Source organism: Danio rerio, chromosome 24, assembly GCF_052040795.2.
Source record: "Danio rerio strain M-AB ecotype USA chromosome 24, GRCz13ab, whole genome shotgun sequence".
Lineage (NCBI taxonomy): Eukaryota > Metazoa > Chordata > Actinopteri > Cypriniformes > Danionidae > Danio > Danio rerio.
Window position 1 is genome coordinate 31,447,633 of NC_141044.1, and position 6,377 is coordinate 31,454,009.

At 33.2% G+C, this 6,377-nt stretch overlaps 1 protein-coding gene across 9 annotated transcripts in view; it reads right to left on the reverse strand.

The window, feature by feature from the left end:
* Positions 1-2,932, reverse strand: part of LOC147831095 (uncharacterized) — a 208,457-nt gene extending 205,525 nt beyond the window's left edge. For all 9 annotated transcript variants that reach the window (XR_015525066.1, XR_015525062.1, XR_015525061.1 and 6 more), the window contains exon 1: positions 2,801-2,932. The gene's annotated coding sequence lies outside the window, so the exon portion shown is untranslated. The remainder of the gene's footprint in view (positions 1-2,800) is intronic.
* Positions 2,933-6,377: the final 3,445 nt, after the last annotated feature.

Consider the following 6,377-nt stretch of genomic DNA (forward strand, 5'->3'; position numbering starts at 1 on the left):
CATATTCTTCTTATTCTTCATTAGGCTTGATCCGTAAATTGTGTATTTTATAAACTGATCGTTTATAAGGACTAAGTTATTAATAACTGTAATTCCTCGAATGGAAAAGTCTTGATTAAAGAAAAAGAGAACTTAATTCGACATATGCATATAGTGCGCTTATTTCTGCGCGCATCGCGCGCTTTACCGAATTACCTTTTTTTTTATTTTTTATGCATTATAAATGCATCTGGCAGAACCGAAAAGAGCAAATGCCAAGTTATTAGCGCAGCGCACAGACAGCTAGCTCGTCTAGTCTGAACCAGGGGTTTTCAAACTATTCATTGCACACCGATCCCATTGCATTTTATTTAGGATAAACCACTTATTTAAAATTAATTAATTAAAAGGTGCGTACTCTCCAATACACCACTGTAGTGTCATAATATTTAATAATTATAATTAAGATAGACACCTGACCTCCATTTAATAAACAATTTATTTGCCATACTCTGTTAATTTTAAGTTTAAAGTTTAAATCATTTATGTTAAACTTAAATTATTTAAAAACTTAAAAAGACTTAAATTTAGTCATTTAAGACATTTTAGGTCATAAGTTTACATACATCGACCGTTGCATTTAGTAGGCCTATTCTGGTCTAAATAAGCTTTTTGCATCTTAGGTCTTTACACACACAAATTAAGCAGTTTATACCTACATTTAATGTTACTTTGAAATTACTTTTGATGCAATAAATAATCCTAAATAGTTGAAAGTGTTAACATATTCTTGAAATGTAGTTATTTTATAACTATGAAATTTATTACTAAACAAAGTGAATCATTATGAATTTGCCAAGAAATAATCCACTTTACCACCGTAAAGCAATGCCCCACACTCACTAGAACGGTAGAACCTGGACTGTATGATATGTTCTGTATGTAAAATAGAGAAAATAAGCAAGATGCGCAGTCTCATGCAGCCTTAGTGAAATATAGCGCGTCACAGCAATGAACTAAAAATAAAACCACCCTTGAAATGCTGGCGATCTTAATTTTTTCAGCCTACACTGACTGAGAATAATGTTGCCCTATTTTATTAACAAATAATTAGAATGTTTTTTTTCCCTTCAACACATTCATCATTACTTTTGCCTGTGCAAGTTTTTTTGCGCGCGCTTGAGCGCGAAGGCATCTATTTTCAGGTGCAAGATGCCACTTTGATTGGCACCAGCACACTCTGCCACACCTGTGGCTATGTCCCTGCTACAATAATAATAACAACAACAACGACAAAATAATAACAAAAAAATAATAATAATAAGACAGGCCTACTTTGACGTTGCAATAAAAAAGTATTAATTATCAAATAAATATTTACAATAGGCTAAAGGCATATATTAAATTAAAATAGGAGAAAATCCAATAGAAACAAATGGTACCATTTATTATAGCCCCATGCAGGGTAAAACGTGTTCTTACAACCATTGAATAACTAAGTAAATAATAATAATAATAACAATACTAATAATAATAGGCCTAATAATAATAATAATAATAATAATAATAATAAATTATTATTTTATACAGAGTAGGCTATTATTTAGGCCTACAATAGCTCTGAAACAATCATGCAAACCAGGTGCTGCTCGGAAATGGCTTTCTTTGCTCAGCATCAGGTGCACAGCAGCAAGAAGCTTGGCAGTGAACTATGACCTTATTTTAATGACAAATGTCTATGAATACTGCTGATTTACGTTTTTATTTAATTTATACATACGCAATGAATGTAAGCCTGCTAACTGTGTGTGGTTCAAATGATAGAATATGTAAACTTTGTTTATATATATAATTAAATAATAATAATTAAAAGCCTGCGTGTAAGGCTTTTATTTTGAGGGTGACGTCACGAGCGCAGATTTGGTTAACCAATTAGAGGAAAGTGGGCGTTTCAGCACCGCCTACGTGTGTAAAATGAATTTTAAAGTCGTTTATCCGTTTTCCTACCCTAAACCAAAAAACGAAAATCCAGCCAAAATCTTGTTTTTTCGTTTTCTCGTGAGCAAAAGAAAAACGGAAAAACGGCCGTTTTCTCCATTTCCTTTATTCCGTTTGAAAATGGAAAACAAATGAACAAAATGTACACGGACCCTTTATGATCACCATCGCTAATCCAGCTAAAAATAGTGCTTAAGATGTCACTAAAAAGTAATTAATTCTAAAAACTAAATAGAAAATGAGTTGATTAACTGCAAAACGGTCCACAGGCTAAGGGCCTGCTCATGTTGTTATTTTAGGAGAAACTAAAAAAGATTCACCCCTTTACTGATTCATTCTTTGAAAACTCGTGAAAATAAAAAACCAACAACCGTCAATCTTATTTTGTATACTTTTATAGGCTATTATATTTGTACATATATTTGACAATATAATTATTTTTGATAGGATTTATCAACATAATGAATTTATTTCAGGTAAGCCAAGAAAGACTCGACTAATATTTATGTGTAAAAGGGCTTATTTAGCTTCTGTAGACTACTACTTTAACACATAATTAATAAACATCTTTAAGTGAACAAATGTTACCAAGTTGGTCTACTCCGATTTCATTTTTCACTGGCTTGTGTTATACAGCGTTATCTTTGTCACATCTGATTATTCAGATACCCAAGTGTGTATTAGGTAGGACTATAATTGTAATGCCCTGAGGACAATTCATCTACATCATAGCCACACGTAATTTTCACCGAGTTGAAAGTGCTAATAAGATGCATCGCTGCTGTGAGCACGTGTAAACAATCATTATCAGTAATCTACTCACCTCTTCATTCTCATAAACCTCGACCTTGAAACAGCAGTGTCGACAGGTCATGTTAGGTTTGGCGTTAGTATAACTCCTCCGTAATATGAGTTGATTTGCTTTTGTCAGACACATTACTGTGAACTGCCTCTGTTAAAAAGATTTCAGTGGTAATCAACCGTGTTATTGGCGACCACCTGTGGCCGTTCTCTGAACTACAGGCAGAAATTAACTTGCACATGCGCACTGCAAACGTAGCGCTGACAACTTGTTTTCCGTTTTAACTATACAAAATAAACAGTTAAACGTTAGTTTTACAGTTCCTTAATGAGAGTGAACGGTGGCTCAGTGGTTAGCACCAGGAAGGTTGCAGGTACGAGTCCCGGCGGGGACAGTTGGCATTTCTGTGTGGAGTTTGCATGTTCTCCCCGTGTTCGTGTTGGTTTTCCCTATATCCCAAAGACATACGATACGATATACTATAAGTAAATTGGGTGAACTAAATTGGCCGTAGTGTACGAGTGTGAGTGTGACTGAGTGTGTATGGTAGTTTCTTCAAGTGGTGTTTTTAGCGACTCTTTGCGGCCATTCTGTGAACTGCATACAGAAATTTGTTTATTTTTCTAGACAGCAGTAACACACACGTGCACTGTAAACGCAGCCATATTCGGTTTTATCCCAACAGCAAACACGTGTTTTTATCCTAGATATATATAAAAAAACAGTAACCAGTTTTGCTCTTATATTTATAAGAGTTTCTGTAACTACATCTGTACAACAGAAAATCTATAAAGGAATAGTTCTCCCAAAAATAAAATATCTACTAATTCATTCAACCTTCACTTGTCACAATCCTTTTTGTTTCTTTTGTTGTTGTTGTTGTTGTTGTTGTTGTTGTTGTTGTTGTTGTTGTTGTTGATGATGAACACCAAAGAGGATACTTTGAAAAAATGTTGGAAAGTAGCATTGACTTCCACATTTGATTTTCTAATGCAATTAATTTCAATGGTTACAGATTTTCAGCTTTCTTCTTTTATGTTCAACAGAAAAATAGGAAAGTCATAAAGGTTTGGAGCTGCTTGACAGTGAGCAAATAGTGAGTTCATATTTATTTATGTATGATCTATACTTTAATGGAAATGTCAATGTTTTGTTTGTTTATTTATTCATTCATTGTCCTTCAGCTTAGTCCCTTTATTCATCAGGGGTCGCCACACAGAATGAACAGACATCTTATCCAACATATGTTTTACACAGCGGATGCCTTGATGAGCTGAGTTCTGGGAAACATCCATACACATGCATTCACACACATACACTCCATACAATTTAGTTTTATTCAATTCACCTACAGTATAGCGCATGTCTTTAGACTGTGGGGGAAATCGAGGCACCCATAGGAAACCCACACCAGCACGAGGAGGACATGCTAACTCCACACAGAAACCCCAACTGACCCAGCTGGGACTCGAACCAGTGACATTCTTGCTGTGAGGAGACAGTGCTAACCACTGAGCCACCATGTCACCCTTTGTTTGTTTGTTTGTTTATTTTATAGTAAAAGTGGTTCATTTACTTTTTGTTAGATTTTTTAAATGTAATTAAGAAAATAAAATCTAAAAATAGATTTGCTCTGTTGCATGTTTTATTAATAATGATATTGATAAAAAATATGGAATAATAAATTATTATTAGTATAAATTAGTATATGGATTATGAGAAATATAATTGTATTTACACCAATTATAACTGTCATAACATTGTGATCAAGTTTATATATATATATATATATATATATATATATATATATATATATATATATATATATATATATATATATATATATATATATGTATATAAATTTCCCAAAATTTTGTTGAACAGACCAAGGAATTTTCCACAGTATTTCCTATAACATTTTTTCTTCAGGAGAAAGATTTATTTGTTTTATTTCGGCTACTATAAATTATTATTTTTTTAAACCATTTAAAGGTCAATATTAGTAGCCCCTTTAAGCTATATATTTTTGATTGTCTACAAAACAAACCATCACCATTATTGAGGTAAGTTATTACAAGTAATGCGAGTTATGTAATAATATTACTTTTCTAAGTAACAAGTAACACATTACTTTCAAAAAATAAGTTACAGTTTTTGAAATGTAATGCGAGTTACTTTTTAGTTTAATTAATCAGCTTCCAAAAAATAAATTGCTGAATAAAAAATAGTCACATTGAATCATGCAGTCAATGAAAAAATGTGTTCAATATTTTGAACGCATCAAAGAAAAGGAAAAGCGGATTTTCTCATTGGGCGGTGATTTTACTCAAATAGTAGCAAACACATTGCTGTAAACTTTCAATATATACGGCATGTAAAACTCTGGGGTCAGGAATTTCTCAGATAACATTCTCCTTAACTATTTTTTTATATTTGTGTTTTGTTTTGGGGTTTTTTATGTAAACGTTATACAGTGCATTGTTGATTGCAGAGCTCCTGTATTTAAAAAAAAAAAGAAAGAATGAAAAAAAAACAAGTTCTGAAAGAGATCAAGCCTCAGCCAGGTAATAAAAATTAACTCAAAAGTAATGTGATGCATTACTTACCATAGAAAAGTAACTAAGTAACAGAACTTGTGGCTTTTGGGGGGGAGTAACTCAATATTGTAATGCAGTAATTTCAAAAGTAACCTTCCCCAAAACTGACCATCACTATAAGATGATTTGCCTAATTACCCTAGTTAATCCTTTCAATGTCGCTGAATACTAGAAAATATAGAGTAAAATGTTGTGTACTGTCATGATGGCAAAGATAAAATAAATCATTTATTAGAAATTGGTTATTAAATTGTTTAGAAATGTGTTGAAAAAAATATTTACATTAAAATGGGTAAATATATATTTAGCAGGGCTAATAATTCAGGAAGGCTAATAATTCTGACTTTAACTGAATATATAATGTCTTATTAAATTGCTGTATTTTAATAAGCCAGACTCTTTATTCGTCAAGGGACATCTTTTCAGTATTGAAGCATTAGTCGATTCCTGGTAAGCAATTTTGCGATGCTTTCAAAGTCAGCCTGAAAGAGGAAAAAGATCATGTCACTCTGAATCTTGCAAAATGCATCTAAGAGCATGAATCTCAATCATCGTCTCAGAAATGCTCTTCCATGTGCACATTCAGCCACTCAAACACATGTTTGCGCTCGTGTCCTTGACAGGGTCATTGCTAAATCTCTTTCTGAGCTGCGGTGCTAAATATGCAAGACAGGAGCAACACCTGAATGTTAATCAGCTCTGCCTGTTTCTTCTTCTTTACAGAGACTTTACACAAACCCATGGACCTCCACACACACACACACTGCTGTCTGAACATGATGGATCTGCCGTCACACATCCATGACACTCCAGACACAAATATGCTACCGTATGTAGGCTGCCAGCTTGTTTGCTGTTGGATCAATGTTTAAGACATGTTTCATGTTTGTAGTTTTGTCTTTTCATCATGTTTTTTGTCAGCTTAAGGCTATATTTCGGCTGTTATACAGTTTGGATGTCTTCGCTAGTGTTCTCATTCTTTAATAATTGCTTTGATTTAC